Source organism: Mastacembelus armatus, chromosome 8, assembly GCF_900324485.2.
Source record: "Mastacembelus armatus chromosome 8, fMasArm1.2, whole genome shotgun sequence".
Lineage (NCBI taxonomy): Eukaryota > Metazoa > Chordata > Actinopteri > Synbranchiformes > Mastacembelidae > Mastacembelus > Mastacembelus armatus.
The window spans coordinates 9,437,926-9,458,006 of record NC_046640.1 but is presented as its reverse complement, the minus strand read 5'-3'; the positions used below and the strand labels follow the sequence as shown (position 1 = coordinate 9,458,006).

General features: G+C 39.6%; 1 protein-coding gene across 4 annotated transcripts in view; it reads right to left on the bottom strand.

Moving 5' to 3' along the window:
* Positions 1–1,096, bottom strand: part of spop (speckle type BTB/POZ protein) — a 73,727-nt gene extending 72,631 nt beyond the window's left edge. For 3 of the 4 annotated variants that reach the window (XM_026325646.1, XM_026325647.1, XM_026325648.1), the window contains exon 1: positions 1,024–1,096. The gene's annotated coding sequence lies outside the window, so the exon portion shown is untranslated. The remainder of the gene's footprint in view (positions 1–1,023) is intronic. The other variant, XM_026325649.1, reaches the window with a different exon arrangement.
* Between the last annotated feature and the right edge of the window lie 18,985 nt (positions 1,097–20,081).

Sequence of the window (20,081 nt, the reverse complement as noted above, 5' to 3'; positions counted from 1 at the left end):
GTTTTACATCAATACAAATCATGACCTCGCAGCCTATGTCAAGAATCCCTTTTTATCACCAGCCATGTCAAGAATGTGTTTGATAGTATGAGAGGAACAATAAAAAAAAATGCAAAGTTGGCCAACAAGTTATCTTTGACATTTTCATCCATTCCTTGTTTTGACCCAAGCAAACTCCCAATCAGAGCATTTCTGAACTACTACATGACTCCCTGCCCATGCATGCAGCACTACATCTTTATAATGCAACTTCATAAGCAATAATTCAAATCTTCCACCAACTCCTAAAAGAAAAGCAGTAAGCACTGAGAATCAGTTTTGTTTTCCCGGTAAGGTGTCAGAATCACTTGTTTCATGAAGCACTAGTACATTTTGTGAGTAATTCCACCAATTTACAGCTGCCTTCTTTGTGAATAGATAACTGTATTTGCAGTCACTTTGCGACATTAACACCTCAGTATGCATTGCACCAGCCTTTCTGCAGGACTTCTCTTTGTTCTGCTGCTTTCTGGCAGAGTGCTGCCTGCAACTGTGTGCAGCTTTGTGCAGCTTTGTGCAGCTTTGTGCAACTGTATGCAACTGTGTGCAGCTTTGTGCAGGTTTGAGCAACTGTGTGCAGCCCGCAGCTGTCCTGCACTGCGCACAGATATGCAACACAGAAGGGAAACCGTGGTCACTATTTGGCAGGATACGCATACTGAGCCAGCTGAACATGTTTTCTAATGCTGGACTCATTATTTTGCATGCCCCTGAAAATCTGTACTATCCATATCCAAGGCGCAAGCTTCGGTACGACACAGAACACGTCAAAAAAGCGGCTGAAAACTCAAACCCAACATCTCGATAACACAGATTTACATCACCAACCAAAGCCGCTACTAACTTACTGGCATTATCCAGCAAGCAGCTAATATGTAAGATCTAACAAGTGCTTTTAGCTTTAAATTACACCATACGTATCATTTTAAGGAAGCGACAGTAAGATACAAGCGATAAGAGTCCATTCGTGGCTTTAAAACTCACCTCTGGGTCGCTGTTATGCGAAAGGGATGAGGATTTTTGACAAGAGCTGTCACAGCACTTCCGGGTTACAGTGACGTAAATAGACGCGTAATAAGCGCCTGGCCATGCTGGGATTGTTTTGGTTCCTCAAACTGGATGTTACAAGTAGAAAATAAACACTTTTGGTGCTTTAACTGCTCCGTATCAGTGCAGGACACCGACTGTGTCATTTCAACATGACTCTTACTGGAGTTAATTAAGATTTGACCAAACTTTATTGAGGAACATCTGAGAGCAGTATAGTAGAAAAAATAGATCCTTTACTAAAGCAATGCTTCATCACAAGGAGGCTGCAAACTTTCTTTTTCTGAAAGTAGTCATTGTGTATATTTAAATATGAAGCTATAATTATGATGTATGAACTTACATAAACACAGTAATCTGCGTGTAGTCTGTACACCTAAATCCAGGAAGAAACATTTAAATAGTTTCCTGTAATATTTTGTATAGTGTGTTGTGTTTTGTATGATAGCTATAAAGAGAAATTTTACACTATGTACTGTATGTGAAGCTATGCATACTGTACATGTATATATATATCAATATACATAAATGCAACAGCATGTATATACAGTACGTCTTTAATGACGATTAAAAGGACTCCATAGTTCAAGCTTTACTCTATATTAGGCCGATTTCATAAGAATTGGCAGGAGGGAAAGTTCATTTATTTATTTATTTATCCTGATATTGAGACACAAAGATGGCTACGTGTTTTGTACATTAGTATGTGTAAAATGTGATATTTCTTATTATATGGTGGACAGAATGCAGCCAGACATTAATCCTGGAGGTGTTTGCTGATTTACAGTACACAGACTGTATTTGTCACCAGATTTTGGTTATTATAAACATACTTTTTTTTTTAAAGTGAAACCTTATTAAACGCAGGACTCTTGTGTGGTTTTGTAAATGACTGTGGGCCATCACAGCAGGAAATGGATGCAAAGAAGACGAGCAGGAATGGAGGACCTAATGTAACAAGCAATTAAAAACATACTGCGAATAATGTAAAATATAAATTGGAGCACAGCATCTTTGTACTGATATGCAGTTGTACTGGGTTGATATCACATGAAAAATTGAGCTGTAATATGATTATGATCTCGATGCCAACATTTAATTTGTCTCTGAAAAGAATTGTGTGCAGGCTTGTTTATATTGCAGATGTGAGTAGGCAGTGTTGCAGATATTAAGTCACCACATGTGGGAAGCTGCCCATATAGGGTATCTTGGCAATTTAGAGTACTATAATATGATTTTCTCTTTTGAAGATTTAAATCACATTCATCCAACTTCAACAACAGCGCTTGGGATACACTACGAATTTGCTGTGATGCTCATCCAAAAGGTTGTCTGGTGGGATATTTAGTTTAAGGCAAAGTGAATTAGAAAGCAACAAAAAAATCAAAAAGTATCTGGCAATTGAATAAAGGAGCAAAGAGAAAAGTTGTTATATCACCTGGATTGTTTTCTTCTGGAGAACATTTGATCTCCTGAGGAGCACCATGCTGCTTGGATTAAATTTATCAGATCTCTTCACAGGTGGAATTTGCTCTTCTGTTTGTGTAAACAATCTGTATTCACACAGTTTTGGTTTATATACATCTGTGTTGACATTGTGCATAGCTGCTGTGGTATTTTGAATATAAATCCAAACTTTCTCTTTTCTCCTTGCTGATTTTAAATGTACAGTGCTTCCCTATATTATTCCTAATGTGGAATTGTCCCAGCCAGTGGGATGTTTCTCTTATTGAAATTGTATTACTGTGTGGCAATCCCAGTTTATTCCACAGGTCTGGCACCATGTTCAGACCTAGCTTGGCTCTGGTGTTTAATGCAATTATAAATAAATAAGCATGTGGTTGGGAAGAAGACAGGGCCCTATGGGGACAAGCTGAGAAAGAATAGAGGAAGTTTAATTAAAGCTGCAAACTGCACTCCCACATACAGGCGCACACAGTAATACAGGCAAACCAGTGCAGTTCTATATGCTTGTGTGTGCTTCACCTGCTATAATGGCTGTTTGTCTCCACAGCTGTACATAAGAGAAGATTATGTGTACATACCGTGTGTCAGTATTCACTTACACATGTTTTCTTATGTATTTGCATCAATTTGTGCATGAGTCTACAGGCACACCAATACAAGAGGAGGGAATTGTGATGTAATCCCATGCTGTGCTAAGATAAGGTTCAATAAATTTCTTCACTACACATTTTTTATGTGTTACCTCCATGATACCAGAGTGGAAAGTGTTTTCGCTTTTCCAGTTTTTCACCTTTGGTAACTTGGAATAAAATGATTTGGTGTATGATGCATATGTTTTTGTTACATTATTTTCTGCAAAATTATTGAACTGCCAGTCTCACTGTAATTACCTAAGGGGTGCAGGCAACGGCACAGCCAGTAAAAGGCTGATGAGGGAGTATTGAATTTGCACTTCAATTAGAGTGCTTATAAAGTGTGGATTACACAAGGACTCCAGGGCCACAGTTCTCACTCAATTACCACAGTGCACTATGGGAGGAGGAACAGCAGTCAGGAGGGGTGGACAGTGAAGTTATCAGGTTAAAGGGGCAAGGTGGCGGAAGAAGATGGGAGGACAAAAGCGGGAGACATCGAATGTTGGTGCTGCCTGAGCAAAGTCTTTAATCAGGTTGGATTCATGCAAAGATAAGGGCAGAGAAAATAATTAATTTAGGAAAAACAAAAGAAAGGAGGTCCATGTATCTATGTCTCCTCAGGTCTCCCTCTCCAAGTGCTGGCCTCAGATTGAGCAAAGGAGCCATCTCAGTTATTAACAGCAGCCATCTGAGTTATTAAACTTCCCGGCACTGCAAAGTGTAGCACTACACTGATTTAAAATGCCTCTGCATGTGCATTCATTTCCATTTTCTAAGTTGTTTTAACAAGGCTCCTTCAACTTAAAGTGGGTATACAGAGGAATCTGTTCAAAAGGAACAAAAAAACAAAAACAACCTCAACAATATGTCTGAGTCCCTGAGTAAATTCTCAAACGGATTATTGAGCCAATGAGTGAAAATCACCGGCCATTTAGAGTGGATTTGTCTGCGAGGCACCGATAAACGACAGTTCGCCTTTCTGCGGCTTAACTCCTCGATTCAGTGAAGGAAATGCTTGAAGGACATTCTTTTAGAGTAAACAAGCCAATGGCTGCAAAGAAAAAGGAAGAATTTCAATTTGATTGCTTGGCTGAACTTATAAAGACAATGTGAGATGATATGAATGTGAATAATTAATTGTTATGGGCCTTTATGAACGATTCTTGGTGTTTTATTACTGGTTGTGATGTTTGCTTGAGGCACAGTGAGAGCTCAAAGATTTCAAAGTGAAAATGTGCTGAGCCGATTCATAGAAGTAAAGGATTTTATTATCTTCAGTCAAACTCTTAAATCCCTTTTACAGTATATGTTACATAAGGAAGCTGCTCAAATCCAGCAAAGAAAAGGGGGAGGTTACCTGAATTCAATTTGACAGTGTTATAAGATGTAAGTGGCAGCTACATGAATGCAAAGCTCACAATAATTGGATATGTGGATGAACAAATAAAGGAAAACCTAATAGCTAAGCGCTAAAGGGGATTTTATTTCTGCACATACCTTTAATCTCCCAGATTCCTGCACATTTTCTGTCTGTTCAGATCATTTCCTTCTCTTCCACGTTTCTCTCCCTCATCCTCGCTCTCATTGCTACTGTCAACAAAGAATGTGCAGACTTCCCACAGGCCCTAAAGGAATCTCTCACACTGCACTCACATAATCACTTCAGACCCGGCTGTTTAGGCCGACATCTCCACTGGGACTTACCAGCCGTTTGCTGCAGGCCAAATCAGACCATTGAGTTTAAAAAAATAAAAAATAAAATCAACTGCAACAGTGAAACAAAGAAGTGCAAGTCAGACAGAGGAGCGTGACCAGTCTGAGAACATCAAGGACTTGTCTTTTAGCGGCTGAATGTCATATTTTTCTCCTTCAGTAATGGGATGATCTGGTGCCCTCCTGTATGAAAATGATAGACTTTAAGAGGCTTCCTTTGAGCACACAACACCCACACATCACGTATGAAAGCGAGCGCATGCATTGTGTGTGGAGCTGAGAGTGTGGCAGGTCAAGCGTAATTTTTTTTGTCAGCCATAAGCCCAGTTTAAATTCCATCATCCTTTTAAAGGACCAAAATGGGATCCAAAGCACCAGCTACTTATATCAAAGAAGGTGAATTTAATGACATGTTTAATGACTCCTTACACCGGCAAATGGGCTTTATTTGAAATCTCCAGCACTGTCAGAAAGAAGCCCTTTCTCCTCCAATTAGAGGCATGCTTTAGAAGATAGACTCCCTGCTCCAAAGGTAGATCATTTTTTTCAAAGATAGAAAAGAAGAGGTGTTCAAGCTCGGTCTCTTGCTAATGTCAGGCTCAAACGAGCACATTAAACACGAAACACATTAAACTACCAAGGTGGGAAAATATTTTTAACAATGTCAGGCAGCGATTGAAGGACTGTGGGAGTTGACAGCTTATGAAAAAGAAAATTAAATGCATCTGTTATATTAGACTCAATATCTCCGCACTGTGCTTCGTGAATAGTATCTTCACTGTTAGATTTAAAAATATTTCCACTACCTTCTTCTACTTTTTTATTTAGTCAAATTGCTTTTACTTCATTTATGTGTCTAGTTAAAACCAAGACTTTGCATTTAGGTTATAGCATGGGTTAATTATGTTTTTTTTTTATAGCAACATAAATGCTGAAAATTTGCACACTTGCAGATATGTTCCTCTGAATTAGGCAAAGCGTTATGCTGAAAGTAGTACATCCTTTCTGAGGGCACAGTTTGCCTCAGTGAGCCAAATTATTAATATCTTAATTAACAACTACAATATGAAAAGGGTGAGACACATAAGAAAATGAAAGATGCTTGTTTTTCCCTAGGCTGTCAGAGCTATGCAGCTCAATATGACTGACTCAAAAAGTCAATTCCCCTCCAGCAACATTTGCATATATAAAAGCTGAAAGGTTTTGAGGCTAAAACGTGTGCAATGCTAAATGTGATGCGCACAATAAGGTAGACTGTCTTTATTATTGTTAAAGCTATAACTATAAAGGTATATTTTATAGACAGAGAATGATCAAATCGGAAGCAGCAAAGGTGAAGATGTTCACTGTGACACACCACCATTTATTGTGAATGGAACTTCCACATTTCCCATGATGCAACTCATATCCTTTTTATTACACCTGCACTGTCTGGTACCATTAAAACTCCTTATCTCCAAATAAAGTGAACTTCATGTGGAAAGCTGGTGTCATGTACCTTAAAATAATACTGCCTTAACATATTGAGCACATTGTACTGTACAATGGGAAACTAAATGCATTCAATTAGCAGAGGAGCAAGCTAAAAAAGATTCAGAAAAACATGTAAAACATTTAGTCAGAAGAGGCCCTCATTTATGTCTTTCAAAACACAGCCATTAATGTTGTTTTTGAGACAGAGAGGACACTGGCTGTCTTTCAAAGCTTTGACACGCTTGGCTCCGTCACACACATTGCACTATTACTCTGTGTCTAATTCAGAAGCCAAACAAGGATGAAATAAGAAGCCAAAAAAGTCATGACGTTGGGAACAAATCAAGCAGCCTTCTATAAACAGCTACTGCACTTATCTTTTCATTTAACCACCTTAGGTCAGTGTTGGTGGTGGATCTGTAAAGGCACCCACCTGTTAGATACAATTTTCTGCTCACTGACCAGCAGCCAAAGCACAGTGGAGTTATACACAACAGGCTTATCTGTTTTCCTGACACAGCTGGGGCATAATGACCTCGTGCCACAGGTCGAAACATTTTTCTGCACTCCATCCCCCAAATGAGGTTGCCTCTGGTCATTAGAGAACAAGCATTTTAAAAAACAGGGAAAAACAACCACCGCTGTAGCCATTAAAGATGCCATCGACTTTTTAATTAAGTCTCATAAAGGGCCTTTCAATGTGATGGCGGTAATGTACGACGGCGTAAAGCCAATTCCATCCCATCTCTGTGTGCTTTGAGGCTTTAACTGATCTGTTCTCATTTCACACTATTAGAGATCTCAGACTGTAACACTTAACATCTCAGCAGTCTCTGGACTAATTTCTCATCACGTGCCATAATCCAATATCTGCCATTTTAAATGACCTTTTTTCCTTCATTGTCCACAAACATCAGGGCATTTTTATAGCACCTTTCAAACACGAATTAATTTAAAGCAAAGTGTGAAGGCAGATCAAGCTAAGAAAAGACAAAGAGCATAAAATAAACAGTATAAAAATGGAAATAAATGACAGTGGCAAGTAAAGATATTGGTCAACACTAATACATCTTCCAGACTTTTTGTTGCATGTATGGGTTTTTCCGTTTTGGTGGTCTGGAAATTTATTTTCATCAGAAATATTTCAGTTTGTTTTGTAGACAAGGATTAGTTACACTTTTTTAAAATGAGCCCTTCAATAAGCAGGTAGCCTGTGTAATGATCTGAAAACATTAGTATCGCACTATAGTCTAAAAAAAATATCCCAGCACCAGCTGTCAGGTTGTTTTACTTGAGAGACCTGTGAAAACACCATCACAGTTCTCTAATCAAAGAAAAAAAGTGTTGACACACTTCTCAAAGTCTGACTTGGACATGAACATTTCAATCTTTATTTTATTTTCATGGTGATATACTTTTGGTTGTTAAAAATTAGGTCTGATATCATTACTCCAGGCTTTCTGACTTTTTTTTAGCATTTAGTTTTGCAAGGTTATACGGCTGATAATTCTCTTTTATTAAAGTGTATGTCAGAGAGACATGAGGGAGAGGCGAAAAAAAGAGATCAGGACAAAAATGCATGACCTGGATTGACTAATTCAGACTCCCTGACCACCAAACAGACTTTGAATCCCTCCTTTGAGTCTCTCTGTAGAGGAACCATCCAGAAGGGGAGGTAATATTGGAAAACCCTCACTCACCTCACACATGGGGTAGGTCACAGTGACCTCAAATCTCTACACATAAAGTTCTGAACAGCACATGGGCTACTAGGATTCAATAACGAGACCGACTTCCTTATCACCAGTTGGTACAAGATACTATATCTAATGTTACATCCAGAAGACATTAGAAACTTTCCACATGCAAAAAGTGTTGTGGACACAGAGCTACTGCAAATCTAAATCGGAAACTGGGCTGGACCCATTGTGAGATTTCCAAGAAGCAATTATCTGATATAATGTCAACCTGGCATATTGTAATGTAAATGCTCCACATTCCAACGCTTCACGTGTTTTTAATACTCACTGTCACCATATATGGAGCTTTGATGAATACATCCTGTGTTATTTCACCTTAAAAGCTTAAAAAGTAAGTTGATTTTGTTTTGTTCCCATATATTTGGAGAAAAGCTTCTTTTCTTCCTGAACATATTGTGCTGCTCCACTAATCAAAGACTTTGATTCAAGTCCAGAATATTATCTTCACCCAATTACCTAAAGGCAGGAGAAAGAAGGTAATGGGGTTAGCAATATAAATCAGTGCACAAGAAACTCTATTGTTGGTAAACTAATGGGGACCGACATTGTTTGTAAGCTTCAGCTGTTTGCTTAATGGCAGATCTATGAGCAGCATTGGCTCTAATTTACATATGTAAATTCGTAGCAGGCCAACAGAGCTGTTCTTCTTGGCAATGCTTCTGTTTGCCTGCAGGAGCAAAAAAAGGGGCTGTGCAGTCAGAAAAAGAGGGAGCAAGATAAACAGATGGAAACCAAAATAGAAAACAGAGATGGATGTGATCGTTTAAGAAGTGATGAGCAGAAACCAAGGCAGAGCTCTGGGGTGAAGTGACGGTCTAGCAGGGGTGGCGGATGGATGACGGGGGAAGGGCTCTGTCAACACAAGACGCTCAAGACATCACATGAGCCACACGGCAACTGTCTCCAGTCTCTCCTGCATATGGCAGCAGGCAAGACAGGTAAATAAAAAGATGTGCTGCTCTTTCCTGTAACCTGAGAGCACCCCTACAGGTTGTTTGACAGTTGCTGGAGTCCTTAGGGCAAACTCCCCACTAATTTCAAGGACTTTCACACACGTACTGATGTATGCAGATGTGCACAGATGCTGCCGTGCCTTAGACCGCGATCTGCTAGCATTAGTGGCACTGTGTGTTACTAATTCATATGGACAGCTGAGGACAGTAGGAGCAGGTCCCCAGTGATTTCCCCGCTTCCAGACAGCATGCCGTCAGCTAATGTAGCCAGGCAAGTGTGTTTATGTGTACAGAGGAGAAAGTAGGGGCAGGTAATAGTACAACTGAGGAAGAAGGCACTTGCAGTCTCGCAGTCCATAAATGAGAGTTTTGCAGCCAGACACACTTTGATTCTCATTGTTCCAGTGAGACGTCAGTAAACAGTGAGAGCAAGCCAACATGGGAACACAGAAGAAAAGAGTTCACACCCTGAAAGAAGAAAAACAAGCTCTGTTTAAAGGAATATTTGGCAACAGTGCCAGAGAAATAAATACTTGCCTTTCTATTCTCTGTCCCTGATTATGAATTGCAATCTCTGTGCCTGATTATATCAATCAGCAAAAGAGAAGATATAACATAAAACCGATTCAAGCATTTCCCAATTCATGAATATATATTAACTCTTCCAATCAACCAGAGTCTGGTTAGGGAGATAATTCTGGTGTTCAGGAATTTATGCATTTTACTGTTTCACTAAAATGTAATAAAAGAAGAACTGGGTATTTAGCATTGAGCACCTATTGTACCTAAAGTAATGACAAATAAGACAAATAAGGGATATGCAACAAAGAAAGGAAAGGAGAGCATAAAATTTCTCTTTCTTGTTTCCATTTTAATTGCACAGTTAAGACTAGTACACACAATTAGCTGGAACCATGTTAAGAAAAAAGATAGAAACCAAAAGGAAGTCTCTCCCCGCATAGTTTGTGAAATAATCATATTGTTAATGGAGGCAGCATCCAAATATGCTGCAGACTGGAGGAATGTGAACCTTTTACTCATATACAATTAATGCAACTAGGCAACAGAGCAGGCTGATGTATCTGATCAATCTCTCTCACTCTCACATTTTTGCCTGCTTCACATACATGTGCTCGAACAAACACAGAGACAAATGGCAGGAGAACTATCAGTAACATTCGTTGCCAGATCACCACGTACATGTATTCACGCTTTGCTCTCCTCCTGTTGACAGAAACCTCCTCTCTCCTCCTGTTAATCTTCAGGCTGTCCTAATTCACAGAGCCTCCTGAGGACCCATCAAAGTGCTATGTGCTGTATTATACCTCTTCCTCCTGCTTTATGTGTTCATTTTACCCCTTTGTATGCACAGATGCACTCACACACTTGTACACATTTGGTCCAAAAAAAAAAAAAAAGCCTATTACAGTGGAGGTTGACTAACAGTTCAAAAATTAATCCTGCTCCCAGATGGTCAAGCTTATAGTGTGTATTTGGAGATGTGTGTATGTTTGCACATTCTTTTTTAATATCTCACCGCCTCTTATCCTCCATGTTGCCTTTCTGCAAAGTACATCTGTGTGGGAAAATTAATCACAAGTTGGTTACACAAGGACTTGATGCATTTAAAAGCTCTAACGGAGGAGCTTGCTGCATGTACAAGACACCTCCTCTATTCTCCCATTTTCTCCCTTAGACCATTTGTTTTCCATCTCATATGCAGCCACTTAAGGAGTGACCAATCAGCATCCAGGAACTTTATTAGAGCTTGTTACATCTTTGATATGTGTTCAGTATATTGTGCTGATTTCTCCCCAGGATATATTTGGCTGCTGAGAGCTGTTTGTGCATGATTCAGCGTAACAGCCTGACATGCATCGCTGCAGTCGTATGTCAGTTCCACTCATTCTGAGCAACTCATCCTGGATTTAAAGCCAACATCTCTGAACAAGTTCTTACTGCACAGCCCAGACCAGACCGGTTGAATTCCTCAGTACCAGCTGATTTAGTGTGTTTCACTGCATGTCTGTGAAAAGGGAAACTTTTTACACATTAAAATCAGTTTAAACGTTTTGGGGACTACAATACATCAAGGAAATTGTATAAAGCCTTTTATGGCTCCAGAGGGAGCTGCACAAAATCTGCTAAATGGCCTTAAGTGATGTCACGTCAAACAGCATCAGTTGGAGCTCCAGGCTACACATGGAAATGAGTGTGGAGGTAAAAAAAAAGAAAAACCTGAGGTTACCAGACCTCTGTAGCACACTCTTTACCTCTGCTTGAGACTAGTGGCCCCTTTTTCTGTTCCACATAGATTCAGGTGTGTTATGACATTTCTGATACTGTTGCTTCAAATTTGATCTCTTTATGTTATCTGCATTGCAAACCAGACAGTGTTATTAAGGCAGATTTCTTAATATGTGGATGATTCTTAAGGCTAAAACTGAAGCTCATCCTCTCCTTGCAATGCAATAGGAAACAGAGTAATATATCCAATTCAGCACCATGGACAGCTCCAGCTGGAGATTTGTGAAATGCTAGCATACAGTGGGAATTAGGGCCATTATTTTTTGTCCATTGTGCATTTTGTCAGGCCACAGCTAGGCTACAATGAGCATGTAAGGTCTCTACAGACAAATGTGGGTCTTTGAACGCCTACAAAAACACATTCCCTCTTCGAATCAATAATCCAATATGTTCAGTCAGAGATAACAGATGATCAGTAGATAGGTACTATGTGGTGCCAAGAGGCGCCTCCATCATGCCCGGCTCACACGTTTCAAGCAAAGAGAGGATCCGCCAAAAAGCATCTCAAGGGACTGCCAATCACCTCCAGTAATGATAATACAGGAGACAAATGAAGGCAATAACTAGCAATGGGATTAGATTTCTTATAAAAGTTTGAAAGAGGGAGAGTTGGGACATTTGTTTCCTCCACTACAGTGCAAATATGGCAGTGCAGTGACAGTAGTGTGAGCCTGATTTTAATGAGCCATATTTAAGTGACAGTATCATGATGGATTTTTAGTGTGTATGCCCACTAAATGTGTACTTAGCAAACCAGGCTGATCATTTAATTTGATCAGTTTTTTAGGTAAAGACTTGGGATGTTTTTTGATTAGCCTGTTGAATGAAATCAAGATACAATTAATAATGCAATCACTGTTTGTGTCCATAAAGAGTTCAGACGGGAAAAATATGAATCACAAATACGTAGTTTAAAACTGCTATCTCACTCTATGTGCATGCCTGTTTTTGGCTTCTACCTAAATGTCTGACATACTATTTCACTTTTCACCTAAATGTTTTATCTAAATGAATGTCACGAGGGAATGATGTGTATTTGAGCCTGTAGTGTTTATGTTGTGTGCGTTGTTGGTAAAATCAGTTTATTGTCTCTCAGTAGAAACCAGTCACATTACATATCTGTCATATCTGCAATGCTCTCGGGTTTTGGAAGCAAACTGTCCTGTCTAATAGTCAGCCTATTTTCACTTTATCTAATTTGTTGTTTCTGTGCTTGCTGTTACCTGCAGGAGAAATCAGATTCTCCAGAGCATTTATAGTAGAACCATGTGCTCATAGAGGTGTGTTATCACATTTTGAAATACATATTTCCACCTCATTTAACTTCCACTGATTGAAGGTGTGAAAGCTTGTCACATATCATTTATTACTGCAGTGAATATTATCCAAGGTTTATGATTAATTGTGAGAATGAACAAAATAATTACAATGTTTTTGCAGCATTAATTTCGATACATGCAATTTAATGCATTGCACTAGTCATTACACATGGTGGTGTGTTGTTTTTCATTGTGTGTTTTGCATTAATTTTTTTTATTTACATGTATTTCTGTTTGTTGATGTGTTATGACACCAACCTAAAATGAAAATCACTCTAACAAACAATGAGATATTTATTTGAAAGATTCTATATATGAGGTCTACATTTTAATGCACACGTTTCTAGTCCTGTCTAATCCACTTTGAGTCATCATGGATGAAAAAACATTTTTATTGGAGCTTAATGCATTTCATAAATGAATGTAGCAGGGCTTTGTCAACAAAACAGCCTGGGTCATCAAACAGAACCCAACTGTACATCTATTAAGGCCAATCATCATGGATAGATGGACACTGGGGTCCATGGAGAGCCAAGATTAAACCCAGCAGGCAGTAGACAAACAATGCATGGCCCTGAAGCGACCGTGCAGAACAAACGAATGAGAAACAGGATTATTTTTGTACGAATCACTTGTTTGCCCCTTTACGTGACTAGTGAGATTTTCTAATGATGAACTTAAATTCGGACAGATTAGCTGTTTACAACCATGGCGCCAGTAACACTATGTCTTGACTTCAAATAAAAAAGTTAAGCAGGTATTGTCAATTCCTTTTAAATTTCCACTTCTGTTGTGGAAGACAGTTTCATGAGATGTTGTGAAAGCAATATGTAGGTCCTCATTTGCATGATATTTTGGGTAAGCCTACCACCAACTGTTGTTACCTATAAAATTTATTGAAAGATTACAGGGAATATGAAGTTTTCAACTGGATTCCTTCACTTTTGAAGGGAATAAAACTCAAGGGATGTTACCTGCAGGCAAAGTAGTGGTAAAGAAACCCTTGAAACTGTTAAAAATGAAGCTGATCCATGGATTAAAATACGTTTGACCACTGTCAGCTCTGTAGAAATGGGCAAAATCTAAACCAAATCCATACAAGCACTACACTGTATATTCTGGTTTATGTAGCTGTGTTCCAAAATGTCAGCATGCAGCGTGTGAGCAGTGTAACCAAGAAAATTGAATTCAATCTCATGTTCCACTTTGGACCCTAAAACCTCATATAGGTCAGTGCTGTTTGCATTGTTTGTTTGTTCATAGCAAAGCTCTTAAATGGAAGCAAATGCCTTTGTTTGACATGCTGAGATGCATATTTCGCCACTGCACCTTAACCATTTTCCATGTTAGTTCAAAAAACACTGCCCTCATTTAAATTTCAAACAAATATCTAATGTGGTTAGTAAATGAGACGGAAGCACACACTCACACAAATACTCCTGTGTTATGATGGTCATGGAAATTGCTGATCTACAAGCTGCATTTTGCCCTTTTTGGTTTTATTGTTTTCCTGCACTTTAAAATAATGTGAAATCTGGAATCAGTCTGATTAAATGTAACAGTGTGGGTATAATTATGTTATGGGACAGACAAAAAGCTCTCCAGTAGGCTAATGTGCCTGTGGTTGCTGCTCACTTGACTTCAGATGGGAGCCAGTAGGCCTAATTGGCTACATACAGCCTAATCAGAGTTGCTGGATTGTCTTGTTTAACATTTTATCCCCATCCTTGTATCAATTTTCAACTAAATTAGCCTGGTTCACCAGAGATGTAGCAGTGTTAGACAGGGGAAGAGGAGGGGCTGACATCGCCGCACTATTACGCAGTGTTCACAGTCTGTCACAGTGAAGGCTGCACTGTGTGTTCCATGTCATTTAGTGGCAAAACAGTAAACACTGAGTCCTATGATGTTAAGCCTTTCTTACATATGTCAAAAGTGCATTGTGGTCTTGCATTGTTTCAGTGACATGTTCAGAGAGGCTATACCGCCCCCTATGGGCCAGTCCCAGTGGGAAATACAATACCCCTGTGGCCTGGGACTACAATGTTCGTGTCCTTAGGTGACATTATTTCTATGGGTCTCTTGTGCTATCATATATTCATAGGAGATCAATACACAGATTCTGCACTTTGGCATGGGTTTATAACTTTCCAAAACAGTATTTTACTGTATTGGACAGAAGGAATATATGTCGAAAATGCTTTCTTAACTTGTCTTTCATTTCCATCCTTCTGCCGCCCCTCCCAGCTTCATTTTTGCAGTCACTGATTTAGAATAACATTGTTTAATAGGCAAAAGAAAACAGCAGCAATAGAGTATTATCTTTGATCCAAAAACAGAAACTCAAGTACTCCTGATTTTGGTTAAAATCCTCTGATGTAATGTAAAAGTAAGGAGTCAAAGGAGTTAAACAGTGACGAAAAGGACTGAGAGGATAGAAAGAAGAGGCGGTGAGTTGTCTGAGCAGTGATGACGAGGAGAAAGAAAAGTTGCCTTGGCTGTGGGCAGATGCTGGTTGCAGTGCCAGCTGGTGAGGGGTGGGCCCACCTGTCTCTGGCTCTCCCCATTTCCCTCTTCCCTGCTGTGGAGAAAGCGACAGATGGAGGCCGAAGGTTTTGCTCCAGTCCCAGCGCTGTTCTTCAGGCTGTCCAGCTCTCACCTACACTGGCCTGAGGGCACCGTGCCAGGGGAACATGGGGACCCCACCAGTTCCCCAGCCTTCCAATATCACAAGGGTCAACTGCTTACAGAGAGGGGTCATCCCACTACATCTCTCTCCCACAAGCACTCTGCTGCCTCCCCATGGATATGAGCAACAACTACATCTTTGCTTTGAGGTCCTGGCTGAGCGTAGGCATTTCTTTATTCAGGAGAAACATGTCCTCTCAAGGTCTCTCAGCGATGCCAGCTTTAAAATTATCAAGACTGGAGGCTTCATGTAAGCTCATTTTTCACCAGAGAGCTAGAGACACAGGGTGAGGGAGCGGTGCCAAATTGAATTGCTGTACATATTTGTGTGAAGCTGTATTTTCTCCAAGGAGCACTCAGCTCTATTGTGATGCATGTGGGCTGTGTGATAGCATGAGCAAGAGAGAATTGTGATGCAAGATGGATGTCAAAGGGTCATGGCAAAAGCCCGAAGTACTGAAGTCCCTCAGAGGGCAGCTTGGTGAACTTTGAGTCATAAGTAATAAATCAATGAAGAGGTCCTTAGGGATCCTTTAAGAAGTTAGCCACCCACACTAGTTATTCTACTGGCCCTCCTATTAACCTCCTGCTCATTTGTTACAACACACAAAGCTCTCGTTAAAAGGAACTTGTGCCAATAAAAGAGAAGAGTCAAAATACTCGTCATTATTAAAGCTCCTTCAGAACTCATCTTTGTTCTCTATCATCGCTTTGCAAATTAATAAATTCTTCCCTGGTTGGTTTTTACCAGAATCAGCCTTGATATTTGTGAGTGTCTATTTTGTTCATTAACATACAAACTGAATCAAGGTCCTCAAAAAATAGCACCAAAAACTGCGCTCTTACTCCTTCCCTAAGCCCACGCTGCTCCCAGAGAAACACATTATTAATTTCTCTACTATGTCAAGAAATCTGATCATATTTAAATAACACCCTTCTTAGATCTGGTGTTTTACTTTAAAGGAGCGACAGTGGCCTCCTCCAGGCTGCAGACAGAGGTGGACCATTCAAAGACGACCCAGAGCCCAAAGGGAGAGTCAAAACTCCAACATAGTATAATGGGAGGTCAGTTTTCCCTCATAGGAGGGAACAAACTTTGAGGTTTCTTGCGTTCACTTTCAGGGTTCTTTTAAAGCCTTGTGGTTTGGTAGTACATTGATTTAATGGAAATTATCAGGAGATTTTCACACCACATGGAAAACTAAATGAGTTTTCCACTGCCCAAAAGAATTCGGAGGTGAAAATATAAAGACTCAGGGATGTGTACAGGCAGTCAGTCGGACGGCTTGGTATTATCTAGACCGACAAAGCTTCTCAATTATCATAGAACATGAAATGAATCTAAAGAGACCAATTTTCGCCAAATAATCAAGCCATTATCATTCATGACTCAATCACAGTGGAAATTACCAAGTCTCTGCTTGTGCCCAGCAGCAGAGAAGGAAAAAAAGAACAGACATGTGAGGAAACAAAAGGATGATAATGGAGCTCCAACGAGTTTGTGGCTCCGGTGGGACCAGTGTTCATGTGCGTGACTGGGGTTTGACGAGATATGGGCGCTTTGCCATACCTGAGCCTGATTGAGTGCAAATTAAATCTTGTTTCATCATTTGAATGGAAGGCAAAGAATGAGCAGAAATGGCCAACAAACTATTTGGAGGCAATATCTGTAAAGAAAATACTATCAGGAGAGTATTCAGGGACGACTGCGGTCCCTCTGTGCTGAGTGCATTTGGTGATTTTATCACAAGAATAAACAGTAACATTTTCTGACTATGTCTGTCATTGTTTCATGTTGTACCCATGTACCCTTTCTTGCAGAAAGTTAGATCAGGACACTGATCCCACTCTCATACTGTAACTGTCTAAGTACAAACAGCAGAGGATGATGTATCCAGATCTTTTACTTATGTTAAAATACTAATGCAGCCCTGTAAAAGGACTTCTTTACAAGTAAAACTGTACAGGAAATGTTACTTTTAAAGTAAAATTATGGAAGGATAACCATAAAAATATAATAAAAGTATTTAAAATGAAAGGAAAAATGGCTCCTGTGACTCCTACACTACATCATCACACTATTATTACTCATGTATTAATATTTAAGCAGCATTTTATTGTTATAGTTGTTTCAGGCGCAGCTCATTTGGAATTTTCTCCTTAATGAAAAAGCAGAAAGTTATCACATTTGAAAAGAAGGAACCATGAAATGGCATTTTACTTAAAAATGATTTAAAGAATTAATAAAACAGTTAATAAAACAGACCAAAGAATGGTTCTTTTGAGCAATGAATCATTTCAGCTGTAGTTGTATATGCTGCAGAATAGGTTCATCTATAACAAAAATATTTTAGAAGCACCTCATACGTTTTGTTTGCAAACATCTTAATTTGTAAAGTAACTGTAGTTGTTAGATAAATGCAGTGTGATTGAAAGTAGAAGTAGAAGCAGAAAGTGTCATAAAATGGAAATACTCAAGTACAAATACCTAAAATTTGTACTTGAATTTGCGCAGTACATGAGTAAATGTGCTTAGGTATAATTCCACCACTGAATATATTATATTATGTTAGATTATTATATTGGCTATAGCCAATGGGCTGTTAGCTCAGCTTAGGACAAACATAGAAACAGGGGAAAGCAGCAGAAATAAGGAGAAATGATTATTCAGGGAGGTGGAGAGATAATACATCACCTGGGCCCTTCAGCAGGTAACGCCTCTGGGCCAAGAAATGTATGATATGAACACAGTCCCCTGTAAAACCATAATGCCTCATTTTAACACTTCAGTTGATGCATAGAATCAATGTGTGTGCGTTTATCTTAAGCTAAGAGAATAACTTCTGACTGTGACCTATTGTCCATCTATGATCCTCAAGCTACGGGAGCTGAGAGCAGCCAAGATAACAAAGGTCATTTTCTCATGATAACTGGGTCATTTATCTCATTATCTTGAGAAAACATATTTTTTTAAAACAATGTTTTCTTGTGATAACAAGATAAATGATGTTGTTATGAGAAAAGCCAATCAAAGCGGTCGATATATCTTTAAATAGTTTATCAAAAACAAACTTATTAGAAAAATGACCGCTTGTCCATAATAATGGAATGATAATATCCAAATGACATGATGGGAATCAGCTTTTGGAAAATGTATTTGATTTATACTTTGAACTTTGTCATGTCCCATTTGCTATTACAGACGTTTAAGACTTATGCTGTAACCAGCCACCAGGGGGCGTTTGATTAACACCCAGTTGTGGGGACACATGGTTGAGTGATGTTGGAGTGCACATCAGTATGGGGAAGGTACAGCCAATGCAGGGAAGGATTTTTCATGCAGAAGAAAGTTGATACCTCGTTCAAACACTGATGCATTAAGTGTTTGGCTGTTCAATATGAGCATAAAAGCTTTTACTTATGAGATGGCTTAGCTCCCATCTGGCCTGTGTACCAGGTCACTAAACACACATGACCCACACTGACTTCAGTTGAAGTGTGACAGGATGATATTTCAGGAACAGCTTTTCCAAATATATATATATAGATCATTTTCTCCTCTATATAGATCAAAACTATTTCATTCAATTGTGCACAGTCAGGCTGAGATGTAGTGATTGTAGTCACAAGTTGCACTTAGAGATTATTCTAATGTTTGGATGTCATTTGGGTAGTTTGCGGTGTGGTGTATGGATTAGCTGTTTGGGTACTTTATGGATGGAGTGTGGTTACTGGTGTCAGCGTGGCTCTAATCAGCTGTTGGCAGGCGGATGAGCGGGCGGGCTCTACCCGCTGTGGCACCCCGGGTCGAAAGCCGGTTTGAAGTTTAATGATGCCAGCTGCCAGCTCCACCAGGCTGCGAGCACTAACGAGCTGGCACTGGCGGCAGACTGGGCCTCGGCGGCAGCACCTGGAAATGTAGCACACGTTTCAGAGGGGCGGGGCCCCACTGAGGCCGTCGAGGGGCCTGCTGGAGACCCAGGACGGTACAGAAAGGCTCGCATCTCTTTGAAGAGTGCCCCAATTTCCATATTTCATTACACGCTGCTGACTGACAAGACCCAGCCAGATGTTCTATTTTCAGCTATTTAAATTTTGACCTGCTTTCGTATCATGGATGCAAAAAGCCAAAAAAAAAAAAAAAAAAAAAAATCAGATTTCATCAAAACACAGATGCCAAGAATGATGGGAATTTGGATCTGGTTTGTCTTTTTTTGTTATCATTCGTCATGTATTTCTATCCTAGTAAAACACTGAGTAATCACATCACGCTAAATGTGTCTCCTCACTTTAACATAACCTTTCTCATTACAGAGAACTGGTCCACGGTACATTCTGAGTGGCTCACTGTCAAGAACACTTTAACAGAACACGTTGGTTGTTTCGAGGATCAAAATTGAGACCTTGTATTTATGAGACAGTGCGTAACCATCCAACCAGGCCTGTGCTGAATTGGGTCCCAAAGTGAATGATGCATGCTCTGAAACACCACATAAAACATGCTCCACAGCCACTCTGTCCCTGAGATATCGGCGATGATTAATTTTGGTGGTATTCTTGTTGAAATGGCTGTTAAACTAGAGCGTCCTTACTCAATCCCTCATGGAAAAATACATCGACAACCCTGACCTTTTTGTGCATCCGCTGCAAATGGTGCTTTGTCATCCTGAGTGACCAAGC